The following is a 13,223-nucleotide window of genomic DNA, read 5'->3' as shown; positions in this document are numbered from 1 at the left end:
CCAGCGAAGCCCTCTGTGAGAGATTTTTGGTCAAGTTGTTTCCATTAAAAAGTACTGATTTTAAAAACTAATAACTTAAAACTGCCACAAACAAAACAAATGGTCCACAAAACATTCTCCTTTCCTTCTGAAGGTTTTACAATGCATTGTTATCATTAACCAGTCTTTTGCTATTAAACTTAAATGGCCAATTGAGACAAATAGTTCTGAGACCGTTCTTCCACCACTGATTAAGACTGGGGTGGCAGGTATTGAGGATAATATTCATTTAGCCTTCTGAGCTTTCTGCGTAGACTTGGTGACCTTGCCACCTCCAGCTGCCTTCTTGTCCACTGCTTTGATGACACCCACAGCAACCGCCTGTCTCATGTCATGAACAGCACAACAGCCCAGAGGAGGATAGCCAGAGAAGCTCTCAACACACATGGGTTTGCCAGGAACCATATCAACGATGGCAGCATCACCAGATTTCAAGAATTTGGGGCCATCTTCCCGCTTTTTCCCAGAATGGCGATCAATCTTCTCCTTCAGCTCAGCGAACTTGCAAGCAATGTGAGCTGTGTGACAATCCAGCCCACGTGCACATCCAGCACTGCTTTGGCCTGGATGGTTCAAGATAATCACCTGAACTGTGAAGACAGCTGCTTCCATTGGTGGGTCATTTTTGCTGTCACCAGCCACATTGTCATGACGACCATCTTTGACAGACACATTCTTGACATTGAAGCCCACATTGTCCCCAAGAAGGGCTTCACTCAAAGCTTCATGGTGCATTTCAACAGACTTCACTTCAGTTGTCACTTTGACTGGAGCAAAGGTGACCACCATGCCATGTTTGAGAACACGGGTCTCCACTTGACCCACAGGGACAGTGCCAATACCACCAATTTTTTAGACGTCCTGGAGGGGCAAACACAAGGGTTTGTCAGTTGGGCGAGTTGGTGGCAGGATGCAATCCAGAGCTTCAAGCAGTGTGGTTCTACTGGCATTGCCATCTTTACGGGTGACTTTCCACCCCTTGAACCAAGGCATGTTAGCACTTGGCTCCAGCATGTTGGAATGGTTGAATGTTGACACGATTCCTGCCAGAAATTAGCACAAATGCTACTGTGTTGGGTTTGTAGCCAATTTTTTTAATGTAGGTGCTGACTTCCTTAACAATTTCCTCCTATCTCTTCTGGCTGTAGGGTGGCTCAGTGGAATCCATTTTGTTAACTCCAACAATTAGTTGTTTCACACCCAGAATGTAGGCCAGAAGGGCATGCTCACGGGTCTGCCCATTCTTGGAAATACCTGCTTCAAATTCACCAACACCAGCAGCAACAATCAAGACATCACAGTCAGCCTGGCATGTGCCTGTAATCATGTTTTTGATGAAGTCTCTGTGTTCTGGGGCATCAATGATGATCACATAGTACTTGCTGGTCTTGAATTTCCATAGGGAGATATCAATGCTGATACCACGCTCGCGTTCAGCTTTCAGTTTGTCCAAGACCCAGGCATACTTGAAGGAGCCCTTTCCCATCTCGGCAGTCTCCTTCTCAAACTTTTCAATGGTTCTCTTGTCTATCCCATCACATGTGTAGAGCAGATGGCCAGTAGTGGTAGACTTCCCCGAATCTATGTGTCCAATGACAACGATGTTGATGTGGGTCTTCTCCTTTCCCGTTTTTGCTTAGGTTTTGCTTAGGTTTTTAGGACACCCGTGTCCTGGTGGCAAACCCGTTGGGAAAAAAGCTAATGTATATTCTTGTGGATCTGGCCTCTTCTACTCAACAATATGTTTTTAAGATTCACCCAGGGGCTTCCCTGGTGGCGCAGTGGTTGAGAGTCCGCCTGCCGATGCAGGGGACACGGGTTCGTGCCCCGGTCCGGGAAAATCCACATGCCACGGAGCGGCTAGGCTCGTGAGCCGTGGCCGCTGAGCCTGCGCGTCCGGAGCCTGTGCTCTGCAACGGGAGAGGCCACAACAGTGAGAGGCCCATGTACCCAAAAAAAAAAAAAAAAAGAACATGTACACATATTTTTATTAGGTATATTCTTATAAATGGCATTGCTGGGTAAAAATTTATATGTACCTTCAACTTTATTAAATACTATAAAAAATTTTCCAAAGTGTTGTACCACTCTGCAGTCTTCCAGCACCATATAAGAGTATCTGCTGTCCACATCCTCACCAACACCTGGTAGTGCTGGTCTTTTAATTTTAGCCATTCTGGTGGGTATATAATGATATCTGGTTATAGTTTTTATTTGCATTTCTCTAATTATTAGGGATGTTAAGTATCTTTTCATATGTTTATTGTCCATTGGATATCCTTTTTTTTCCCCAGAAGCATCTGTTCAAATCTTTTGCCCATTTTTCTTCTGGGTTGACTGTCATTTTCTTATTGGTTTATAGGATTTCTTTATGTATTTCATACATGAGCTCTTTGTAGGTTATAGGTTTGCAAATATTTTCTGCATATTCTGTATCCTTTAATAAATGGAAAGTATTTATACCAATGTTAAATTAATCTCAAATTTATCAGTCTTTTTCTTTATGATCAGTTCTTTTTGTCTCCTATTTTAAAAGTCTTTCCTTGCCTTTAATGAGGTTTTAAATTTTAATGTACTCAAATGATCTTTTTCTTTATGATTAGTACTTATTAAAAATCTTTTCTTATCTTGAAGTCATGAAGCTCTTCTTCCTTTAGAAGCTTTATTTAGCCTTTTACATTTAAGTCTATGATACATCTAGATTGAATTTTTTAATGTACCAAGTTTTCCATTTTTAATATTTGGTTAAACAAAATACATCTTTTGTAAACAAACTCAGCACAAGGCCAACAAAAAGAAAAGCATGAAAAGCAAAAAGCCCAGGGTTGCCCCTTACTGGGCATCAGGGTCAGGCTTGCTCCCTTCCTTAAAGGAAGTGGGGCTTTTTGCCCTTGGGCATCAGCATGGTCCCTGTTCCTAAGCACCAGAATTGGATATGAACAGAGAAACCAGCCCTGAAATGTTTAATTAAGCATCTTTGCATATCCCTTTGGCTCATGGACTGCAAGTGCATGGGGATGGAATGAATTTTCATGTATAGTATGAGGTAGGTGTCAAGTTTCTCCACATAATTTATTCAATGCTCCCAGCACCATTTATTGAAAAGATTATCTTTTCTTTAATGCTTTGCAGTGTCTCTTTTGTCATAAATAAAATATCCACATAGGCATGGATCTTCTTATGGATTTATACTCTATTTCATTGGTCGGTATGTCCATCCTTGTGACACAATTATTTATAATACATGTAATGGACAGTAGAGTAAGTCCTCCCACTTTGTATTTCTTCAAGATTGTGTGGGTTATTCTAGGCCCTTTGCATTTCCATATTATCAAGTTTCAAAAAAGAATTTTGGCTAGATTTTGTTGGCTACCAATTTTTTTTAAAACCCTCTATTTGATCTTCTAAATAATCATTTGAATATTATTTCTTGGTTTCATGAGTTACACATCAGCAAACATATATAGTGTGGCTGCCTTAGGTAAAGTAATTGACCAGGTTCAAAAATATCTCTGATATGAGCTGAATCACTCATCTTGACAAAATATGTTGCCTTAGGAAACTGCCTTCTTATGAGAGTCATTCCTATAGAAGCACCTTAAATTCCTTCCTCTCAGTAAACCCAGTAGTAATTGTCCTCTCTTTCCAGTCTCCAGAGGATGACATAAATAGCTGTAGAACTAGAAAGGAAAATGAGTAAAAGGATACAAATCATTTACAGAGTAAGACTTTACAGGTGCAAAATGTAGCTACAAAATTCTTATTCAAAGTATGACAGTTCTCAGTCCAGAGACTTATTTGCTTGGATTCTCAATTCTTTCGTCCATTTCCTCTTTTCACCCTTGTCTTTCTCTTCTTGCCTCCCATATTTTCTTCACCCCAAGGCTTTTCTCCTTAACTACCCCTGTTGCTTGCCCTCCAGCTCTTTGTATCTGTGTATCGGCAGAAGCACAGAGGCTCTCCCTTCTAAATATTAAAGGCAGGCCTGACTTCTCAAGATTATCTTCCCAAGTCACTCAACAAATCTCAAGAGCTGTTGCATATTTGAGAGTACATACCTGGGAAGCAGTTCCCCAGAAAGCTACATGGCAGTCTTGCTAAGTACTTCACAGTTCTGAGTCCCATTTTAAACAGGAGTGAAAAACAGCCTGAAGTTCAAGGGCAGAGCTGGAATTACAGTTCAAAGCTTTTGGCTGGTCTGCTATGCTATTGACTAACCCATCTGGTTATTAATGGTATCACAAATCATGCCTCAGTCTAGGTGAGCTTGTAAAGGAAGCACCAACCACTGTGGTAACCATTTACCTCTTTATGAGATGCTTTTTTCTTGTTTAACTAAGGCTTACCGTATCAACCTTGAAAAGTTTGGAAAAGTATTGAGAATCTAAACACCAGCCATAATCTTACCAATTAGACAGTATTACCCTCATTGCTTTGGCATATACTTCCAGGCTTTCTTAATTCATAGCTGATATTATACATAATTTTATTTTCTGCCTAAAATTACATCAAAAGCAGGTTTCTATGTCTTTACATTTTTAATATTAATAAATGGCTGTAAAATATTCCTTTGAATCGTAAAGAAGTGAACAGTTTCCCTTTTATTAGATTGTAACTTATTTCCAATTTCATCACAATTGTAAATAACATTGATGTGAAAAACCTCATGAATGACTCTTTGTCTGTATTTTGGGTTATTTCCATAGGCAAAATATGTATCTGATAAAGAACTTGTATCCAGAATTTTTTATTTTTGGTCACGCCATGCAGCTTGTGGGATCTTACTTCCCCGACCAGGGATTGAACCCAGGCCCTGGCAGTGAAAGCGCCAAGTCCTAACCACTGGACCTCCAGGGAATTCCCTATCCAGAATATTTTTTTAAACTCTTACAAATCAATAATAAAGACCAAACAACCCATTTTTAAAAAACTGAAGTATGGTTGATGTACAATATTATATAATTACTGGTGTACAATATTCACACTTTTAAAAGGTTATATCCCATTTATAGTATTATAAAATATTGGCTATATTCCCCATGTTGCACAATATATACACTTATAGCTTATTTTATACCTAGTAGTTTGTACCTCTTAATCCCCTACCCCTATATTGCCCCTTCCCCCTTCCCTCTCCCTAATGGTAGCCACTAATTCGTTCCCTATAACCGTGAGTCTGCTTCTTTTTTGTTATATTCACTAGTTTGTTGTTGTTGGGTTTGTTTGTTTTTTTCCGGCACGCGGGCCTCTCACTGTTGTGGCCTCTCCCGTCGCGGAGCAACAGGCTCCGGATGCGCAGGCTCAGCGGCCATGGCTCACGGGCACAGCCGCTCCGTGGCATGTGGGATCTTCCCGGACCGGGGCACGAACCCGTGTCCCCTGCATCGGCAGGCGGACTCTCAACGACTGCGCCACTAGGGAAGCCCTGTTGTATTTTTTTTTAATAAACTTTATTTATTTATTTTATTTTGGGGGGCTGCATTGGGTCTTCATTGTTGCGCGTGGGCTTTCTCTAGTTGTGGCGACCGGGGGCTACTCTTCGTTGTGGTGCACAGGCTTCTCATTTGTGGTGGCTTCTCTTGTTGCAGTGCTCTAGGTGCATGGGCTTCAGTAACTATGGCTCCCGGGCTGTAGAGGGCAGGCTCAGTAGTTGTGGGGCATGGGCTTAGTTGCTCCGCAGCATGTGGAATCTTCCCGGACCAGGGATCGAACCCGTGTACCCTGCATTGGCAGGCGGATTCTCAACCACTGCACCACCAGGGAAGTCCCTGTTGTACTTTTTAGATTCCACATATAAATGACATCATACAGTATTTGTCTTTCTCTGTCTCACTTATTTGAGTTAGCATAATACCCTCCAAGTCCATCCATGTTGCTACAAATGGCAAAATTTCATTCTTTTTATGACTGAGTAGTATTCCATTGTGTATGTATACCACATCTTTTTCATCCATTTAACTGTCGATGGATACTTAGGTTGCTTCCATATCTTGGCAATTGTAAATAATGCTGCTATGAACTTTGGGGTGCATGTATCTTTTTGAATTAGTGTTTTTGTTTCTTCAGATGTATACCCTTGGAATGGAATTTCTGGGTCATATGGTAGTTCTGTTTTTAGTTTCTTGAGAAACCTCCATACTGTTTTCCACACTGGCTGCACCAATTTACATTCCTACCAACGGTGTACAAGGGCTCCCTTTTCTCCACATACTTGCCAACATTTGTTACTTGTGTTCTTTTTTTTTTAATTGAAATATAGTTGATTTACAGTGTCATGTTAGTTTCAGGTTTACAGCACAGTGATTCATATATATACTTTTTCAGATTCTTTTCACTTATAGGTTATTACAAATATAGAGTATAGTTCCCTGTGCTATACAGTAGGTCCTTGCTGGTTATGTATTTTATATATAGTAGTGTGTATATGTTAATCCCAAACTCCTAATTTATCCCTCCCCCTTTGGTAACCATAAGTTTGTTTTCTATGTCTGTGAGTCTTTTTCTATTTTGTAAATAAGTTCACTTATAGTTTATTTTAGATTCCATATGTAAGTGATATCATATGGTATCTGTCTTTCTCTGTCTGGCTTATTTCACTTAGTATGATAATCTCTAAGTCTATCCATGTTGCTGCAGATGGCATTATTTCATTCTTATTTTGGCTCAGTAATATTCCATTGTATACATATACCACATCTTCTTTATCCATCCCTCTGTCAATGGACATTTAGGTTGCTTCTGTGTCTTGGCTATTGTAAATAGTGCTGCAGTGAACACTGGGTGCATGTATCTTTTTGAATTATGGTTTTCTCTGGATATATGCCCAGGAGTGAGATTGCAGGATCATATGGCAGCTCTATTTTTAGTTTTTTAAGAAACCTCCATACTATTCTCCATATTGTCTACACCAAATTACTTTCCCACTAACAGTGTAGGAGGGCTCCTTTTTCTCCACACCCACTCCAGCATTTATTATTTATAGACTTTTTGGTGATGGTCATTCTGACTGGAGTGAGGTGATACCTCATTGTAGTTTTGATTTGCATTTCTCTAATTAGCAATGCTAAGCATTTTTTTCATGTGCCTGTTGGCCATCTGTATGTCTTCTTTGGAAAAATGTCTGTTTAGATCCTGTGCCCATTTTTTGTCTGAGTTGTTTGTTTTTTTGATATTGAGTTGTATGAGCTCTTTCTATATTTTGGAATTTAATCCCTTGTCAGTCATGTCATTTGCAAGCATTTTCTCCCATTCTGTAGGTTGTCTTTTCTTTTTGTTTATGGTTTCCTTTGCTGTATTTATTTGCATTCTTTTTGATGATAGCCATTCTGACAGGCAAACAACCCAATTTTTAAATGGGAAAGAAAGTGGACAATTTACCAAAGAAGATATACTCAAGAGAAATAAGCACATGAAAATATACTTAACAACGTTAGTCATCTGGGAAACACAAATTAAAAGGACAATGAAGTAATACTACACATCTACTTGAATGGCTAAAATTTTTTTAACTGACAGTGCAAAGTGTTGACAATGATAAGGAGCAACTGGAATTCTCATATTTTGCTGATGGGAATGAAAATGATGCAGTCCCTTTGGAAAATAGTTTATCAGTGTTTTATAAAGTTAAATTACACTTACCATACAACTCAGCAATTGTCTTCCTAGAAATGAAATAAAATTCTACTCCCCCAAAAAAGGAAAATATATGTCCACACAAAGACCTATATGTGAATATTCATAGCACTTAATTCATAATAACCCAAAACAAAACAATGCAAATGTTCATCAACTGGTAAATGGGTAAACAAACAATTGTGATATATCTATACAATGCAATATTTCTCAGCAATAAAAATGAGTGAGTTATTGATACCTGCAACAATACAGATAAATCTCAAATGCAATATGCTATGAAGCCAGACACAAAAGACTACTATATGATTTCATTTATATGACATTCTAGAAAAGGCAAAACTATAGTGACAGAAAGAAACTTTTTGAGGTAGTGGAAATGTCTTGATTGTTGTGATGGTTACATGACTGTACATTTGTTAAAACACATTAAATTTGTGTGCTTAAAATGAGTGAATTTTTCTTGTATGTAAATTACATCTCAATAAGCAGATTTTTAAAATAAGGAATGATTCTGAGTTGTTGTTGTTTTTCACTTGGGCAGCTGACCTGAAGTAGAACCCGAGAACACATGGGGAAATTCAGAAAGAGAAGTGGGACTTGAGGGATGCAGAGGATGGTATCAGGATAATGACTTCTGGTTTTGGACGTGTTAATGAGGTTGAGTTAATGAGGGCACAGAGAGAGAAAAGAGACATATAGAAATGAGAAGGAAAAAAAACTCATATGCAGTAAGAAGGAAAGCATAAAATTGAGAAAAGGAAAGATGATTATTGTACATAGGCTTTTCTGTGTTGCCTGTTCTTGTCTCAATTTAATTTCTTTTTTTCCCTCTTTATTCTCTTGGTGTTTCCTTTTCTCAGGGGTTCTTACACAACACGTGTGACCATTCTGTGCTTCCAAAGTCTCCCTCTAAACAGACCACACACACATCAACAATAACACAACCAAATGAGAACAATAGGTGGACAAAGTAAAGCAAAAAACTCCAAGAAGCTAAAGATGTTTAGCCCCTGCCCTAACGTGCCCTAACGTGGTAGGGAGGGTTCACTGTTGGTCCTTCACATTCTACAGGGAGAAGCCACAGAAAAGTACCAGGTTATTTGCCTTGAGTTTAAACAGTGGAATAGGAAAAGAGCTTTAATAACTCCATTAGGACTTGGGCCAAGGACTTTTCCTATGGGTTTGTTGTGAATAATTAAAGGTTAATGATGGCATTTTTCTTTCAACCTGGCGGAGGCAACCACACCAGTCATGATCCTAATTGAATCCAACTGGGAAACTCCAAAAACTTTCAATAACAAATTTGCCATGGCTCTGGGCCTTTCATTCCGTATCCACGAAAGGCAATGAAGCTGTATTTTTATTTCCATCCTATAGTTGAGGAAATTAAAATTTAGGAAAGCAATGGAATCTACCCACTCCCTCATTAAAAAGGACCAAAGGACAGATGTTCAGGGCAGTTTGGCATTTTGTTTTTAGGAAAGGCAGACAAGAGCTTCTCGGGCTATTGAGGCCTGGGTTCTCCACGAGTTGTCAGGAGAGCGCTTAGATACTATCCACCTTCTCTGGACCAGGTTTGTGGACTGCTATCACATTAGTAGCAGGCCCAGCATCCTACCCAGCTCCTACTAAATGATAAGGAGCAACTGGAATTCTCATATTTTGCTGATGGGAATGAAAACTGGTCTAGTAGTAGACCAGGTTTGTGGACTGCTATCACATTAGAGAAGGACAGGGTAGGACTATTTGGGGTCATCGAGATCTTCTGAGAGAGCTGATGAACAAAGCGGCTTGGCTTCTGCCCCAAACACACATCAGGATGCTTCTCACTCCAACAACTTTACTCCACTTCATACAATATCACATGGCTAGAGAGTGTGCGAGCCAGGGGGTGAGCCCAAATTCTGTCTAACTGCAAAGGCTTGCTCTCAGCCTTCATACTCTGCTGCCTCCTATCCTTCTCGAAAATCTCCAGTATAGGTATTATTATAGGTAAAAAAGAAAAAGGAAGAAAAGAAGAAGGGAGAGAGGGAAGGGAGGGAGGGGGATGCCCTCTACTTCTGTTTCCATATGTTTTCATAAAGAACCTTCCAGTCTGCTTTTTAGAGGAGAGCACTATCTCCCACCCCTGTCACTCATTCTCCCCAAGGAAGGAGCCATTTGCCAGAATGGTATTAGGAGAAAGGTCACTCTTACATGCAGCAGCAAATGTTTAGTAATTGGCTTTGGGATGGGGGAAGAGCCCTGACTTGCAGCACAGGCCAGTTCCCATGGTGTAAACACCTCCACCATGGCTGATTTCAAGCTACTGAAGTAAGGGAAACCAGTTTGCAAAATTCCTGAAAATTGAGCACTCAGCTCCCATGAGCTGTTATGTGGGGCAGCAGCACATCAACACCCACGTAACATGGTTATGTGGGCCTCAGCTCCCTGCTGTTAACAGACCCCAGATCTCCTCCTCTGTTGCTCCATTGCTTCCACTTCTTCCCGAAAAGCATCACCTGTTTCCCTGGGGCACCTAACTCTTTAAGGAGTTTGGGACTTGGAGAAGTTCAGCCTTTCTCTCCCTCCTTCTCGCTCTCGCTCTCTCTCACACCCACACACATACATACACACAATTAAAGAAAAGAAAAGAAAGAAATGTTATTTTTAGCATTTTCTGCTTTCTACCCTACAACACAGACTTCACCTGATGAAGGAACACCAAGGCCAGGCGACCTGCCTTGAAAAGGAGAAGGGAAAACCTAATATAGCATGAACAAAACCCAGTTCATAGAAACTTCACTCTCTGCTGCTCTGTCCTCCACAAGGAAGGGACAAGGACAGTCTTCAGTCTGCGTCCCTGTCCTAAATGAGTTCCCAGTGCTGGGTAACATCTTTGTAAGACTCCAGCCTGGACTCTGAGCACATTTCTGACCTCCCCTTTTGGAGGCTTTTCTCCTTTCAGGTTTACCATCCCACAAGCCCTGGCTCTTTCTTGTCTGTTGAGGCTGGGCCCTGGGCTGGGGGGTCAGGGCAGATATGTGAGAGCATCATGATTGACAGCCCCATCCAGATCCCATGGAATGGGGGTTAAATTTCTCCGAAGGAGGGGAGTATACTGTTTCCAGAAGGAAAGAAGTATGACGTGAGGACCAAAGGCATCCACCACAGGACTTCAGGCATAAATGAGTTGATAGAATACAAGCATCTACTCCCAATAATCAAAGCCGGGGAAGCACAAGAAAATCAGATAGTGGGGCTTCAGTGAGGGAAAGTGACTGAGACCTCTCAAAGCACTAAAGCCTTCTTCAGAGCCTGCATCCAGGTACAAACCCAGGTCAGCCAGCCTACTGTCCACAGTGTGTCCACCGCTGGGCCCACTGCTACTCCTGGAGATACAGGCTTTCCCAAACATCAGCACTTTATTTCCTGGGACCCAGGCAGGGTTGAAAGGCTGGCTGGGCTCCCATCGAACTTATGTTGTCCACTCAGTTCCTGAGCATGGGAGAGTGCTTATGTTGGGCCAGATCCCTGGACTGGGACCTAATTTGTGCTGAGATGCCCTGGAAGGCAAACGTGGTTCAACCTGAGCCCAGCCAATAGCCAGGCCCCCACGTCCAGAGGTGCTTGAGTCAGTTAGTAGGACGCTGGGCCTGCTCCAGGTCTGAGTTCAAAACCACAGCAGTTTTCTCCTTGGAGTTTCTGGGGCTTATTCACAAATGCCCCCTGCTGACCATTTCTGGTTAACCTTGTGTCTTCTGGATCTCTGGTCAATTTGGTTCATGAAACTAATCCAGGGCCCTCTAGAGTGACACGGTGAAGTCAAATAATAGATGTGAAGATGCTTTGGAGAACTGAAAAAGGAAGTCTATATAAATGCAATGGATCATTATTGTAAAGCCAAGATTGAAGTGGACAGAAGTAAACGCTTCCCTTGTCTTCAAAACTTGCCTTCTCCTGTATACCTTTTCAGTAGCATATTATTTCAGTGGAAAGAAATCAATTGTAATGGACTGAATTGTTTTTCCCCAAAATGTGTATGTTGAAGTACTAACCCCCATTTCTTCATAATGTGACTGTATTTGGAGACAAGACCTTTAAAGTGGTAGTGAAGTAAAATGGGGTCATTAGGGTGGGCATTGATTCAGTATGACTGGTATCCTTACAAGAAGAAGAAATTAAGATGTAGACACAAACAGAGGGAAGACCATGAGAAGACACAGAGAGAAGGCAGCCATCTACATGCTGAAGAGAAAGGCCTCAGGTGAAACCAATCTTGCTCATGTTTGGATCTCAGACTTTGAGCCTCCAGAACTGTAAGAAAAATTTCTATTGTTCAAGCCACCTAGTCTGTGGGTGTTGGCCTGCACCCCACAGGCCTGTAAGCCCTGTACTCGCCCAGCCTCAAAACTGAAGAAGAGCCTGGAGTTAATGGCTGAGACATCAATGGTTTAATGGATGGGGGAGCTTACACATATGAAGCAAGGTCCTGGAGCGACACCCCTGCGTCTGTGGCAGATGGCGGGCAGGACGTGGCGGCAGTCTTCGCTCCCAGGGGAAGAGGGAGATTACCAATTACAGGAGGAATTGACATCTGGTTCACTCACTGGTTGCCAGGGAAACCAGCAGAGTGGTGCACCCCTCACAACCCCTTTGACAAACTATCATAGTGGAGATAGTTCTGATTTAAAGATTAGAATAATCACTAGCTGGGGCCAGAGGCAAGTACATAGGCACTTACTGATTAGGCTCTATGATTAAGGGGGAAGGTCAGTCATGTAAGTAGGGTGTGGGTGAAGCAGGGACTGGTCAAGCAGGGGATGTACTGAGAGCAAGAGAACAGCCATCTTGGGTGGCCCAACCTTACAGTGGTAATTATTAAGGCAGCTCTAGCAAACTGATACATCAGTCTATGATATATTTGAGCCCAGCTATTATAACTAAGTTTTACTGTACCTAAAACAAGGCCCTGCCTCAGAAATTCATGACCTAGAAGGAAGAGATAGGCAAATACAATTAATTATTATGGGTGTTATTAATAATGCTACCTACTGTATGCCAGATACTTTACCTATGTTGTCTTTAATACTCACAAGAATCCTAAAATATTGTACAGATGAGAAAGTAAAGGCACAGAGAGGCTTAGAACTTGCTCAAGGTCATAGAGTTATTATCAAGACAATAATTGAATCTATGTTCATCTGACTCAAAGATCTGCTTTATCCCCCACTAGGCCCACTGTCTCTGCACAGAAGGCAGTGGGAACATGAACGGAGCAGTAGGGAGGGTGAGAAGATGATCGTGGTAGACATTGGTGGTCTACTTTCTTTTCCTGGTAACAGCGCCTTCTCTTTTATTGGAGAATGGCTCCTCAACAAAGGGAGTACCCATCTTCCCTCCCCAGGTCCATAGGGATGGTCCAAGGCCTGGCCAATCATAACTTTATCCCGCCATCCACAGGTTAATGACTGTGCATATGTCTGCAGCCATGCTAACCTTAGTTTTTCCCGTAATTTTTATAAGCTAAAACTAGGAGAAAGAAATTTTTGCTCTCCCCTGAGATGTCT

General features: G+C 41.4%; 1 pseudogene; it reads right to left on the bottom strand.

Moving 5' to 3' along the window:
• Nucleotides 1-264: 264 nt before the first annotated feature.
• Nucleotides 265-1,540, bottom strand: LOC132435403 (elongation factor 1-alpha 1 pseudogene; annotated as a pseudogene).
• Nucleotides 1,541-13,223: the final 11,683 nt, after the last annotated feature.

This window comes from Delphinus delphis, chromosome 12 (assembly GCF_949987515.2).
Source record: "Delphinus delphis chromosome 12, mDelDel1.2, whole genome shotgun sequence".
Lineage (NCBI taxonomy): Eukaryota > Metazoa > Chordata > Mammalia > Artiodactyla > Delphinidae > Delphinus > Delphinus delphis.
Note: the sequence above shows the minus strand (reverse complement) of the source record. Positions and strands in the feature narration are given on the sequence as shown.